Source organism: Haemaphysalis longicornis, unplaced genomic scaffold (assembly GCF_048455015.1).
Source record: "Haemaphysalis longicornis isolate Haplotype H1 unplaced genomic scaffold, Haemaphysalis longicornis Haplotype H1 scaffold_5, whole genome shotgun sequence".
NCBI classification, from domain to species: domain Eukaryota; kingdom Metazoa; phylum Arthropoda; class Arachnida; order Ixodida; family Ixodidae; genus Haemaphysalis; species Haemaphysalis longicornis.
This window is the reverse complement of record NW_027526385.1, coordinates 91725414-91740857: the sequence shown is the minus strand read 5'-3', so window position 1 is coordinate 91740857 and position 15444 is coordinate 91725414. Positions and strand designations below refer to the sequence as shown.

Below are 15444 nucleotides of genomic sequence, written 5' to 3'. Positions count from 1 at the left end.
CGGTTTCCATCGATACAATCTCTTGGAATGCCGTATATGTGCTAACCTCGTACATCGACAATTTCACAGAGTTGCATCAGACAGAGCACAGGGAAAAGATTAGAGGCCTGCAGAAGCATAAAAAACGCGACATGCAAGACATTGAGTGGAAATTGACGGCGACACTCACCGTATTCTTGCACCCATGTAGACAGAGGTAGAGCCGTGGCACTGCAAAAAGATTCGCCGCTTATCATTCTTGTTTTTTTTTTAACAGTAAATAGACATTTGTAGCCCGGCCTGTCTTAGGTGTTAACAAGGAATAGGCATTTGTAGCCCGGACTGTTTTAGGTGTTTAAATTATTCTGCATGAAAGTTGCACCAATGATAGCAAAACTGCGCTTTAAGACGAACGACAGAAGAATAATTTGCACCCGTCGCGGTGGCTCAGTGGCTAAGGCGTTGTGCTGCTGAGCACGAGGACGCAAGTTCAATTCCCGGCCACGGTGGCCGCTTTTCTGATGGAGGCAAAAACCATAAACTCATGTGTGTACGAGATTTCGGCGCACGTTAAAGATGTCCAGGTGGAGCCCTCCACTACGGAACATTTTGTCGCCTGCGTTGCGTTGGCGCGTTAAACCGTACCATCAATCAGACGAATAATTTGACGCAGAGCCCTCTGTACTCTGTTTTATAGTCCATTGTTTTAATTCGAGAATGCTCCAACATACAAAGTTTGCCGCTTGCATTAAAGATTATAATTAAGTAGACACCAGGCGCGAAACAGACGATTATTCTGGAGGTTTAGTAATAAGCATGTCAATGAACATGCATTGTATGCCAAATATTTCTGCCACCGCAATCGCTTATGACCCACCATTTCCACTAAGATGTACAATTGGTATAGTAACGCATTCACTTCTATTAGCGTAAATGAAGATAATAGGTGACCGGTAAAAAGCGCAAAGGCTCATGGGCACGTCGTCAGCTCCCTCCACTTCCGGTTCGAGGTATCGCCTGGCCTCCCGTACGCCGGCGGCTTTCACGCGCGTGTATGCGTGTTGTTTATTTGTTACAGTGTGCTTACCTTTCAGAGGAGCCCCTAGGAGGATTCATCGTTGTTATAGATTGCGCGTGCGATGCATAAGCGTTTTTTTTTTTTCGGTGGAAACAGATAAACAACAAGCACACGCGCGTGTGAAAGCCGCCGGCCTACGGGAGGCCAGGAGAGCTTTCGAACCGGAAGTGGCGGGGCTCCGCGGGAGCAGACAATGTACCCGTGAGCATTTGCGCTTTTTACCGGTCACCTATTAGTCGAAGAGTATCTAAAAAGAGGAAAAATGGGCCTAGGTCTTTTCGGTACAGGGCGTTTCGGTACGGTGTTTTCGGTACACTGACGTTTCGGTACACAGGCGTTTTGGTACACGGGCGTTTCGCTACACGACATTTCGGTACAGGGTGGTTCGGTACAGGCCGGTTGTGGTACAAAAACGAATTCGGGCGAGCGTTTCAGGCAGCGAATTCACGCGCGTTGTAAACATTGGAGGTGCAAGCACGCAAATTGAACCTGCTTATTACGGATGTCCTTTATCGTATTTCTGCGTTATTTTAGGCAAAAAAAAAACGTATGTTCTTGGGTTAGATATTAGCTGGAATATTTTAACGTTTTGGAAGCTTCGCTTTAAAAAACTCTGGAAGCCAAAACAAACACCCTTGGTTGTGCTGGGCAAACTTGCTATCAAGATACGGCAGCTCCGCCAAAATGATTGTCCCTCAGTTCGGCGGAGATGATTATGCAGTGAGCCTCTTAAAATACTAATAAAAGTGATGTTACGAAATGAATTACAAATGAGAGTTGGATAGCATTTTCGGAACACAGTCGACTCCCGTTAATGAAATGTCCACGGTGAGCGGAAAAAATTTCGAACTAACCGAACTTCCAACTACACAGAAAGTATGATAAGATCATGGCAATTAGAACGCAACACTTCTCTTTTTTTTATTTCGTTCATAACCTCGACATTCATCGCCAATTCGCGCGGCCGATATAGTTTGCCCTGATAGTTGAGAAGCCTGAAGCGTCCAGCACGCAAACTGCTCACACGGAGTTGTGTGCGCAACAAAGAAAGTTGGGGACCTGGCGCGAGTCTCAACTGACCTGACTGCAAGCGGCCTCAGTTGCCACAGCGCCTACATGATACAGAGCACGGACGGCGGTGTTTTAGCACAAACAAATGGTGAATTTCATAAAGAAATGACAGCCACCTCGATGCTGTCTATTCAAAATGCACTGGGATTGCAGAATGTATTGGTGTTAGCTTGGAATTATCTTACTTTTTCATCCATTGGATTGCACCTATATTTTCCAGGACCAGCGCATCACTTCCAATGAACGAAACATTTTAATTAATTGACTTTTAATTATCGAGAGTTGATTGAACCTTGTTTACGAACGTATTGACCGGGCGCAATTTAGCAAAGTTTCCAACTCATCAGAGTAATTTAACTTGAAAGGGCTGCAGTTTTATTCCTACATTCAAACCTGGGGATGCCTGTTTCACGTTTCTTTGAGACGCTAATGGAATATCTTAGGAGCAGCGACTGAGACCATGTTCCTCCCGATAATGTACACGCGCTCAGCAGTCAAACATCATTTATATCATTCGAGGCCTTTTCTACGAAGCAAAAGGGAACCATTCTTCCCTCTTTGAAGTCCGTAGGCCAACAACCGAGGAGAATTCCTTAGCGTTTTCCACTTCACTACGGTTACCTAATTACGACAAGTAAATGAAATTTCCGAGAAAGACATCCCTCCGACCACACCATAATTTCTGCCGAGATGTCTACGTTAGAGTTACAGCAGTTTTGCGAATAAGTTGGCTTCGTCGCAAAGCGTGAAGCTGAACGATCCTGCTGTCAGAACACAAGAATAAATGCACACAAGTGAGCGACACACAGCTGCACTGTAAAAAAATATTTTGACTGCCACCTCTTTGCCAAAAAGTATTGGTGATAACGAATTGTTGAATAAACTTGAATAATAACAACGGAGTGATTGTTCCTTAATCTTCTGTGTTCCACACCAGCCGGAGGTTCGGGTGGCTTTGTGCTCTACGGGGCTTTGCGAAGTACGGGGCTTCTCGTAGGCGAAGGAAACTGAGGGCCACAAAGCAGAAGCTTTAAGCAAAACAGGGAAATGTATTAACACATATTTAAATTTGTACAGCACAGCCAAAAGGAGGAAAGGAACGGGGCTGACTACCACAAAACGAATGCCTTATCGGCGAAGCCGATAATGCCCCGCACCGCACACAAAACTATCCGAATACTCAAAAATTCCTCCTCTCGCTCCGTACTCTTTTACCTACACCCTGGTCGCCACCGTGATCGCCTTAAGTTCAGCCTGTTTTTCAAAAAAAAAAGGAAGCGCCTTGACTTCCTGAAAGGGTTGGCGCTGGCTGACATTCTGTGCGGAATTAGCGAGGAAGTGGTGGCCCTAACCAAGAGCGAGCGTTCTAGGCGAGTTCGAACTCGCCTGATTTATCAAAAAAACTGATTTACCAAAAAAAACTGCCTGATTTATTACAGCGTAGGTATGAGGCAAATTATACGAAACGCACGCACATAAAAACCGCAAAAAAAATACTAAGGCATACTAGCTAGCCAGCTGCCTACCATTCTAGTTCTTATCTGTAGTTTGCAGATTTTATGAAATAATAGTCTTTGTCTGATGTGTTCATACAACGTCGTGCGTGCAAGTTTTCCGGTTGATTTCAATCGGAATGGTTGAACCTGGTTCTTGAATACACGTTGGCAATCTTGGACAAAACTTAAATGTGATTGTCGAATGCATCGAAGGTTAACAGATGAGGTTGCAACTCAGCAAGTAATATTTGCTCAAACAATACTGTCAACACCTCCACTATAGGCGCTCACTATTTACATATAACGGCTGCATTAAACGTGTAGAACATTAACCCTTGAATTATACCTGCAGAGCACTAAACCCTTTTTCCACGACGTGGCGCAATTTCACGAAGTATTTCGATGGTGCCACGAGACCGCCGTTTGTTTTAGCAGCAATGACTTCTGGCAGCTCAGTGGACATCAGTGTAGTGCAGTATTAATTGCGGGATGTGCCTCCATATACTTTCCGTGCCCCAAATACTGCTGTATATGGCACTACTGCACTGAGAACAAGCGAAAGTCATTTGTGGAAGTCGACCGACTGGGTGTTACAGTGATCATCATTAAGTACCTTCAACAGCGATGTTCTTCTTAACGAGGCGAAAACTGTTGGCGACACAACGAGGCTTTCATCACCTGAGAGACAGAGATCAGTCACAATATCTCGAAATGAGGTTCCAGTATCTGATGATGCAACTATTCTAATAAAAAGACGCTTGTAGGCAGCTGTAAATGGACAGGCACTAGGTCTATTGTTTTAGCTGCCCTTTCCCTTTTACGCATCCAAAAAATGCTTCGATGTGCTATTGAGACATCTTGAGCGAATTCTGCAGCTTCCCGTCGCCACAAGCCCACCAAAAGGTGCTGGCACCGAGCCCACATATAAGCAGTCCTGCAAATACAGTGTTCTTGAGGCTTTCAAACACTGTTTTTTTGTGCATCCTTGCGTCATGTTATGTACAATTCAGCCTTTTCAAAAAATGTCGTCATTGAAGCCTGATTCGCCTTTCGGAGAGGTGTCTTGTATGACCAGCTGAACGGATTTCTTGAGTTCAATACATCAAAATGGCGGTCAAATATCTTTATGAATCCGGGCGTGCCATGAGCACCTTTAAATTGCGGATTCAAGCTTAACTATGAACTCACAAAATTCGAGTGTGTTTGTCACAGATGAACTAAGCGTCAGAACTGTAAAGCGAACTTTCATCTTTGGTGATGTAATGCTCGTATGCACCACAGAGCGCACAAAGTCGAGATGAGGTGGGACCAGACCGGCGGATACAAAAGTTCAGCATAGGAACTCTACATCGGAAGCTGGTTTACGGGACCTCGCACGAACGAAATTCAGAAAAAGTGAAGTATTGCCGCGTGGACATAAAAACACTTATAAAGGCACTGCTTTCACAAACTCGTTGGGTCGTTTTTGGTTGAGGTAAAACGGCGCAGTAGTTATAAAAAACTGCGCTAAAAGGGTAATTGGCTTATAAACTACCGTACATGAAGTTAAACACGATGTTGACAGTTAAAATATAGGCCGACCATCGATTCTTCTCTAGCCAATGAGCTGCGCGAGGTCAGTGCATACAGGCGACCTAGCGCATTTCCACTAAAACAGTGCACAAATGTGATGCGGTAACGTCGACTAGAAGGACGAGGGCGGTTAGGCTAGTCGACTGGAAAGATGATAGATGTTTAAGTTTAGCAATAACACTACTAGAAAGCTGCCGCGGTACGTCTGCGCGGTGGCCCTCCGCGGTCGGCTGCAGCGGCGGCCCGCCTCCGAAGCAGACGACGCGCCGGAGTAGCGCAATACTTGACTGCAGCGCCGCTAGTTCTCGTGACCTCCACGCGGACCACCTCAGTGGCGGAGCTTTGAAACTGAGTTTATTCTAGTAGCTCCGCACGTGTGGATGCGTCGCCAAGCCGGACAATCCGGTCACGTGCTGTTGGCGTCAGATGACGTCACTGAGCCACACAGCAAACGTCCTTCGGGATTCAGCAGCCAGATTTCATAACTTACGGCACGTAAAGAGTAGAATAACACAGTTTATCGGGTTATACCACTGTCACACGGCAAATTTAATGTCATAAAAGTGAATGACATTATCTCTTAATAACATTCGTCTCGGCCATGCGGGTCTACACGGCGAAACGAATCTCATTTGACAGTGATAGCGGTGACGATCAACGAGCTCGCAAAACCGCAAAATTATAGTTCAAGTGCATATATAATGTTTCCATACACAATATTTTTAAACATAACGCAGGATTTTTTTTATAATAAAAAGTAAGAAAATCACCGGTTTAGGTGACATCAGTAGACATCACAAGCGGAGAAAAGTCCGTAAAAAATCCGTATTACGGTAGCGCGCGCTTTGGGGATGAGTTATTGTTTTTCCTTAGTACTTGTTGGTCTTTCCCTATTTGAAAAACGACATGAAGGGGAAAATATCAGTTTATTAGCAGTTTTTAGAAACAGTATTTGTTGGTTTATAACTGAACTTCCTTCTCTAGGGACGCGCCACTGCTCTCGACGCTTTTCATTGGTCTGCTGAATGAGCTCCCGAACCTCAGTTAGGAGCCAAATGTCATTGGCCTCAAATGTCATACGGTATTCTCATGTAGCGCCGAATTAACGACATCTGGGGTGAATGACATTAGCTCTAAAGGACATTATATCTGCGGTGTGACAGGGGTATTATTTTTTACAAGGACTTTCCAATGTAGAGCGTGTCAAATCGCGGACAGTTAAGCACCAGCACGTTCCCGTGGAAATTGATTTTGGTACAGAGAAATTCCGGAGTGACAGCGATAGGCTGAAACAACACAACATAGTGGCCAGTTGATATCAATTACAGATTTTGCTTTTTCGTATTTATTTTATTTTTCACGCCTGATCAGAAGTGCAGTGAATTCCTTGGAAGCAATTTCTCCAGTAATTGTGTATTAAGGATAGTTCCTCGATCTGGTTGCGTTGATTTATTTTTGGTCAAGATCTTAGGGATCTATTTTTCTAAAGGCGGAATGTGTGCTTCAATTGTGATTATTTAAAGCATAATTATGAATCCGGATATATTTTAGCAAATTTTCCAGCAATTATCTATACAGGAGCGTTACTCGATCCTCTTTCTTTTAACAACCTTTCTTATAAATGTTTTCTTTTGAATATTTTCTCAGTAGAGATGATGTTTTTTGCAAAAGAAGAGAATGTGAGCTTCAGAGGCACCAGTGAGACGCGATCTAAAGTCGCTCAAATTCGCGGACGTTGCTTTGACGTGCATGATTGCTGCGGAAAATATTTCTGACGCACGAAGAGCTCTTCTGTGCTGTTTATTAAAGAAACACCTATCTTCTAAACGAGAAATAAATGGCCGATGACTGCATTTAAAAACAAATTATCAGTCGGAATAGTAGCTCCTAAATGTTACACGTTGATTTGTTCGCTTCCATAAATTCAGGTGATTTCAGTTGCAGCGGCCCATGATAACATGAAGCATGCCTCTTGCAGTCGGCACTTGTTCTTTTTTTTACACCGCGAACAATTTCGCGGTGACCCCTGTGTTCTACACACGACGGTTATTTGGGTGATAATGTGCGGCTCAAAAGTGCTGATTACGGGGAGCTGCGAGTGGCATTTGTCTCACATAACACTAAATCCGCAACCCTATCATGACAATTATACTCTCTCGCACAATGCCGAAAATGCCAAATGAGCAGCAAAGATAAATATTTGTATGTATGTTTCCGAAAACATTCTATGTATGTTTCCAAAAACATTCTATAGAGCTTTGAATGTTGTTCCATAGCCTTTCCAAATTTTCACAAACTTTTCACAATTTCCACAATTTACAATTGCAAGTGCTTCGTCATTACGTTATGAAGGAATGGGTTTCTTTCTCCGTGCGGTGGCGCTGAATTAGGCAGCCGTTGTCGAACGTTCCGCGAAGTAGATAAAAAAAACAGTTTGTGCACTGATTTTTGAAAACAAATGCGTGTGGTAATAACTTCCTACAAAAAAAAACTTGAAAGAAATTCGCTGGCGATGTGACTATTTTTTATGAAGAATACTGATGACAATATGCCAATAGAAAAAACAAAATAATAAACAACATTCAGCCCAATATTCAACAACTAAACCGACGTTGTTTTGGCAAGGCCACGTAACCTTTTCCTGGCCTAATACTACGCAGAATTCCGAACAACATCTGTAACAAATAGGCACGATTTGCGTACTTGCCACCTCCATGTCAACAACGCACGCAGCCTAAAGCACTTCCCTAAATTCGTCTTTGTACCGAAGCGCCCGTGTCCCGAAAGGTCCGTGAACCGAAAAGACCATACCGAAAAACCCTATACCGAAAAGACCGGAGCCGTTAGAGAGGTTGTGTGAGCTCATGATCAATATATTACTTTTTCTAGCATCAATGCAGCGACGCTTCGGAGGCCTGTTTGCTTTTCAGGGGAAACCGAAAATTTGGGTACAGGAAAAAGTGGTCCCAGACGAAATGGTGTCGGAAAAAATGGTCCGAGAAAAATTAGTCCCGGTAAAAAACTGGTCCCAAAGCCAAAGTAGGAAGAGAGAGAGAAAGAGACAAACATTTATTGTACTAATGAGCAGGATGTTCTTAGGGGGTGTATCACGATTGCCCCGCGCGCAGAATCCCCATCGCGGAAACCGTGCGACGTTATCCCCGTGCCTCATTTGCCCCGCGTGCCATTTGCCCCGATGCCGGTTTCCCCGCCCATTCTCCCGGGGCGATATTATGGCGCGTCATTTTCTTTTCAGTGACTATAATTTTTTTAATTAGAGTAAAGCAAGGTTGGACGATCTTCTCAAGAAGACGATTGGGTCAGCCGCTTTCCCGAAGTAGCACTGGGGCGTTATTCCTTCTTCCCTTAGCTGCGATAATTTAGATGAGGGTCCGAAGTATGATGGCGGTAAACGCTATCCCCCCCCCCCCCCCTCCCTCTCCGCTCGGGTCTAGTACAGTTCGGTGTATGGACATTTCGGTGTAGGGACATTTATTTGGGCGCACGGACGTTTCGGTGTAGGGACAGTTATTTGGGAGCACGGACGTTACAGTGCGCAAGCATTCCGGCAAACGAATTATCGGTGCTTACTTGTTTTAAACAGTCACTCTATATCTCCGCGTAACTTGGGTTATGGAGCCCAATAATCTACTGCAGTGGTTGGAAATCTACATTGATGCTATTTTTATTGGCGCCAGTTATTTGAATAAATTGAGCATTTCAATATTTCTGTTTATGCCTTCTTCAGGAAAGATTTATTACGCCACCAACTAAATAAATCCTTTCGCAGACCCTTTTATTTATACAGCACTTTATAATGTAGATTCGCTCTTTTTTGCCGCATGCACATCAGCTAAGGAAATCAGCCGATGTTTACGATGTATTTTGCAAAGTAATTTTCTCTAAATAAAAGGCAAGCTCTCAGTATCGCAAGACAGCACCTTTACAAACATTCTGTTGCTCCCAAAATGCAGAAAATATGAAGTGTTTTATGCCGGCAGCGCTGTGATGCTAAAAAAACTTGCTAATAATGTTGTCGGCAGCTTTTTCTTACCCAGTCTAGAATATCGTCGTGAAGGAAGAATGGGCCTTTTTGAAGACAGCTGCAGCTTCTATCTCTCTTATAGACAGTTTTAGCAGTCCGTCCTTTCCGTCGCGTACGTAGCTAGCACGTTTACCGGGACCCGCCTGGGCACTTGGGCATTCGTCACGGTAGGGGGATTAGTTCCGCGCGCCTGCCTTCACCATGTCCGCGCCTCCTCGCCCTTCCGCGCGCGCAGGCGCAGACCGGTCACGGTACCCAGTAACAACGTAACGAACGGGACGGACGGACTGCTAAAACTCTCTAATATAAGCGTATATGGACGGTTCCAGGCTTCTCAGTAGTTCATGCGGTTTTAATCCAATTACTTGCATTAAAATTTTTAATACATGCTTAGCCCTACCAGTCATCCATCCATCCATCAAAGAATCCGCCCGTCCATCTGTCTACCCAATTTCCTTTGTTAGATTTTAGCCCTCACAGTCGTCAATTGAGGTCTCTTATAGGAATATAAAGCATTCCACCTCTTTCTCAACCCTGTAGCTAAAACACAAAGGGACAAAATAGAACCGCAAAAAAGTTCACATCCGACTAACTTGAACAAAAACAGGTTGACTGGGTCATGGGACCATTTTTTCCTAGATGGTCCCTGGGAGAAATTTTTTCAGGACCATTTTCTCCGGGACCATTTTTTCCGTTTGCGAAAAATTTTATGACTGTAAAATATTTCTGGGTGAGATTGAAACCTAAAGAAGGGGGTGGGGTGGTGGGGTGTGTGGAGGCTGGGACAGAGAAATGAAATAACATGAAAGTACACGTGCAAACAAAACGTACTTGGTTTGACTGAATACCGGAATGAGTGGTACTTGTACGCACAGCCCGTACGACCTTTATCGGCATTGCGATGACATAGAAGCTGCAGCTGTTTTCAAAAAGGCCCGTTCTTCTCGACGACAACATCCAGTACATAGCATGCACTGCCATCACTGCAGCGGCAATGTTGGAGCACTGGTTGCACTGTGGAAGGTTGTGAACTTATGCCGCTTTTATCTCGAGCACCACTCGTAAAGCTGAGAGCAGTACTCCTGAAAGGGCTGTGGCGACGTGACGTGCAAGACTTCGCTGAAAAAAGCTAGCCATATCAGTGTTCGCGATTTCATTTTAACGTGACAGCGCGGCCTACATAAAACGTTTCATCAGATTTTCTGCATTTTAGGGGCAACCGAATGTTTGTAAAGCTGCTTTCCTTGGATAGTGAGAGTGTGCCTTTGATTGAGAGAAAACTACATAAAAATGCATTACACCATCATAAACACCTACTAATTGTCTTAGCTGATTTGCGTGCCGCAAAAATATGCAAATGTAAATTAGCGCCTTGGCGTAAATTAAAAAAAAACGTGTGCAAAAGAACTTAATCGCTTCGCTGTATAACAAGTGTTCTCTGAACAAGGAAGTAAACAAAATTACACAAATGTTCAATTCCTAAGAATAAGTGGCAAGAATCAAACACGGCATCATTGCAAAGACGCACTCACAGCGCTAGGTTATGGTCCATCTCTCACCCGCCGCGGTGGCTCAGTGGCTAAGGCGTTGCGCTGCTGAGCACGAGGTCGCGGGTTCTATTCCCGCCCGCGGCGGTCGCTTTTCTGATGGAGGCGAAAAGCAAAAACACCCGTGTGTTCGAGATTACGGCGCACGTTAAAGATCCCCAGGTGGTCAAAATTAATCCGGAGCCCTCCACTACGGCGCGCCTCATCGCCAGCGTTGCGTCGGCACGTTAAACCCTACAATCAATCAAACAATTATGGTCCATCTCTCACGTCATGCGGAAATAAAAATATAGCAGCTGTTTCAATCAAGCCAGCACCGATAATACGGTCATCGAAAAGTTTGCGCACCTAAATATCCATCCACTGAAACGTTCGCGAACCGACATGTCCGCACATCGATATGCCCCTACACGGATATGTCCATACACAGAAATGTCCTAGACCCCATTAGAGTATATAACACTCGCACTCGTCTTCTTGTGCAATTCTAATCGTTTAGTCCCCGCTACAGCTTTGAAGTCTACTGTATCTGTGCATTGTACATCGCCCTCTAATCACGAAGACAAAACTGCTACACTTCATAAAAAGTAAACAAACCTAAACCCGACAAATCTCACTTAAATTTTAACTTTTACGCCCTCTGCACAAATATGAATAAAAGTACGGACACTACATATGCGACGAAACAAAAGGTACAAAAAACAAAAATATAACCCGACAAAAGTCAAGTGCAATGCAAACTAAAACATAAAAATTGAGCTCAGTTGGGCTACTAATAGCCAACAGTGGCTATTAAAAACTGGTAATGAATACAAGCGGTTAAGATTGCTAACGCATTACTAGGAAATTCTCACAGGTTCTATAAAGTTTCTATGTCAGGCCAGCAAGCAACATCGCTTCATTTTCGATTGCTCTGTTGTGACTAGATTTCTTAAAGTAAATATCATAACGAAAATAATTTAGCAGCCATATAAACAAAAAAAAAACACCCAGAAATTCAAAGAACTGCCTACAAGTGCGTAGCACTCTTATGCGGCTTTGCTAGATTTTGAGTTCTTTACAGCCAAATATGGGTTTGAGTAGCAAAAGGCGTTGGAATTTTTTATTCTTTTTAAGTTGTTTTTTTGTTTCTTTTTGTCAATGATGTATAAATAGACATCATTATAGCGATGTACTGCGTTTACTTCGCTAATTAGGTATTTTTCCAGAAGAAGCAGGGGAATTGGTCCAGTTACCGTATTTTATATGACTATAAATGTTCTTCTGCGGATCGTTTTGTTCCCTCATCGGTTGCCAGAACTTTTTTCTGAAATTTTATTTTCTCTATTTTTCTTATTTCTTGCTTTTTCATTAGTTCTGTTCGGCCAATTATCTCCATTTACGGTATTATGACGATTACAGGCGTTACTTTTGCAAAATCTGCATTTTTGTGGAAATGCCAGGAGGTACGCGGTCGTGGCGGTGTGCGTACTCGGCAAAGAATGCTACGCATAAAAAAGCTTAGCACAATCGGTCGGTTCAGGCTGCAGCGTGAAGAAAAACAGGCACCGTAATTTTTTAGACGTGAGGAAGCGTAAATATACGTTGCACGCCATCTGAAATTTCCATTGAAATCCCATCTCTCTTCTGCCCGGTTTCTCACGGCAATACGCTTTTCTCTCCTACATCAGAAGAGCTGCCGCCGCGTCCCTGGGCTCACCGGCCCAACGCCTTTGTCAATGAGCCACCGAGGCGGGTTATGACCGCACGCAATGCGAACGATTGTTGCGAAGTTCAAGTTTAGGCTTTTCGCATTCAGGCAACGCAGTCGTGGGCTACGAAATAATTTAGCCCACGATGCGAATTTTATGCTGCGCCGCAAAACTTACACACACGGCTATTTGCTACATGGGGGCCGTGACATTTCCCGAAGGACACCCATGCAGAAATAACGCTGGTTGCTTCAAACTTCCCGCGAGCCTAGGTCGCGTAGCACTATTTTTGTTGGTGCGTATATCATTGATAATTGAATAAAGCGACATGCCCCAGTAATGTTCATAAAGCGCTTTTTTTTTAAACTCCTTCAAACGATTTGGCGAGCTTCATACTTTGAGAATACATTTTGCGGGAATGCAGACGAACCTGCAGGCGTGGGCTTACAAATGCTGCATAGACTGCATAGACTCCAGCATAGTATGTAACTTTTTTAAAAGACTGCATAGTATGTAACTTTTTTAAGTTCATTTTTTCGTACAGTTTGCGGACGGGACGTAACAAGAATTTCCACGACGGGTTTCGCGAGCCAGAGACGCCGGGCACTGAGGACAACAAATAACGGCTACAGGCGGGAAAGAGGTACTCTCACTGCTTTTCCTGTTATCTGCAGCGCCGCATTACTTTCTTTGAACAACGCGCGCATCAATCGTTTGCTTTCCGTTCCGCCGTCTTACATTTTTCGTCCTGCACGTGCGGCTACCGATTGCAATCGTTTCCATTCCGTAAGCAACTGCCACTTTTACCCGTCTTTACGTTCATTTTACAAAAGTCGAACGTTATATGCCCATGTGCACCAAATGTAATCCAAAATAGTGGCCTAGCATAACAACACTCCTAAAGATGCATGCAGTCAATTGTGCAGTGCGCCAGGCTTACCTGGAGTCGTTGCAACGCAGCAACACCGGTCGTCCCTTCTTTGGCGCGAAGAGACGAAGAGACGTCTGCCCAGCGTCTTTTTCGGCAAGACGCGGCGCTGCCGAAGAGGAGAGGGGAATGAGGGCTCTCTAAGCCGTGTCAGGAAAGCAAGCAAGGTCACGCAGCCGAGGCAGGGGGTCCGGCACCCCTTCGCGCCGATGGGGACCGCAGACGGAGAGGAGATTTCCGCTGAACTCGTACGGGCCGGTTGAAGTGCCTGCACCATGCCAGGCAGTTACCAGCCTCTATCTCCCCATCCTCCGCCCCCTCACAATCACTTTCTTCTTCGTAGGGGCCCTCTTCCCTTCCACCTTCCTCCATGCCATGCCTCCCCAGTTCGCCCATGTTCTTAGTACGCCGATGCACTTGTGCCGGTCGTTTCCTTCTGCCTCTCCACCCCTCCCCTCCTTTTTTCGGCGCAGCTTTTTTCACACGCGCCGACGCGACAAAGGCCATGAGGCGCGCCGTTGAGGAGGGCTCCGGTTAACTACGACCACCTGGGGATCTTTATTGTACGCCGAAATCTCCAACACACGGGCGTTTTCGCTCTTCGCCTACATCAGAAAAGAGGCCGCGGCGACCGAGAATCGAACCCCCGTTCTTCGGCTGATCAGGGCACCGCCTTATCTACTGAGCCACCGGGGCGGGTACCGCGAATTCTCCGGCACCGCCATGATTGCCCAGATAGTTTTTCCAGTATCAAGACATATCGCTGGAGACGCTTCTGTGCCGAAATTTTGAGGCATGGTAAATATTAGACATTCTTTTAACATTTTAACTTTAATATTTTAATTTCGCCAGGCGATGTGAGTTAATGTTTGAGAGTTTTGTTTGGGCCGTGCTGAGTGGAAACGAACAGTAAGCCGAGGCGGCGCATAAGTGCGTAAAACCCCATTTCGACAGCAGATGTTAAAAATTAACGTTATTAATTTACTTCCGTTCAACTTTTCTTTCATTTTAGCCTTCCTGTGAACAGCCCTGATCCTTCAATCTAATTGTAACTGAAGCGCTTTGATTTCACTTTACCTAAAAATGCAATACGCTGCTTGTTTTAGTCCATTCCTATCTCTCCTTCACCACCCGCCGCGGTGGCTCAGTGGCTAAGGCGTTGCGCTGTTGAGCACAAGGTCGCGGGTTCGATTCCCGGCCGTGGCGGCCGCTTTTCTGATGGAGGCGAAAAGCAAAAACGCCCGTGTGTACGAGATTTCGGCGCACGATAAAGATCCCCAGGTGGTCAAAATTAATCCGGAGCCCTCCACTACGGCGCGCCTCATCGCCTGTGTTGCGTCGGCGCGTTAAACCCCATAATCAATCAATCAATCTCTCCTTCACCTTCTCCGCCTGTAAAACCGGCCTGAAAAAATAAAAGGAAGCGATGCACTTTCAGCGCATGTGTATTCCATTTTTATTACTATCTCTATCAACCTCGTCTGGCTTGCTCTGTGTGTCGGGTCTACAAAAACTGACAAAAGATTGCACTAGCAGTGGATTTACTAAAGGTTGGGAAGGAAAGGCTGTGCACCGCTTGCTACCAGCCCCCTTGGTAGAGAGAGGGAATTGTCACCAACACCTCCTAGATTTCTGGGCGGTGTTGGTGCCACCTGTGCTTCTATATTTTGTAAACTGGATATCGAAAGCGTGAAGACCGCCGTTATGGGGTCCACCGTCGCAACTTTCCCCAAACCAGTCTATTCAATTTTTTTCTTCATATAATCCAAGAAAGCGGGAAATGTCAGCGGTGCAGTATGTTCAGTAATTTTATGTTGCATTTCCAACCCGCAAAAAATATTGTAAGCTCTTAGAAAAAATCTCGGGGCAGTTAGGTGGTGTTGCCACTTCAGGGCATCACACAAATGCAAGAATGCGCCATGTTACCAATAAAAGAGATTTAAACTGCTGTTGCAAACTGAATTCCAGAGATGGGGGCTTCCTGATTTGTTTCTATTTATGCTTTTTCTGAAGGTGGAGTTTGGCCTCGGTCGTCGT

The 15444-nt window shown here is 44.9% G+C and overlaps 1 protein-coding gene across 1 annotated transcript in view; it reads right to left on the bottom strand.

The window, feature by feature from the left end:
* Positions 1–13768, bottom strand: part of LOC144138573 (uncharacterized) — a 43437-nt gene extending 29669 nt beyond the window's left edge. Inside the window, exons 1-2 of the mRNA XM_077670924.1 lie at positions 13420–13768; positions 170–210 (exon numbers count right to left, since the gene is read on the bottom strand). The gene's annotated coding sequence lies outside the window, so the exon portion shown is untranslated. The remainder of the gene's footprint in view (positions 1–169; positions 211–13419) is intronic.
* Positions 13769–15444: the final 1676 nt, after the last annotated feature.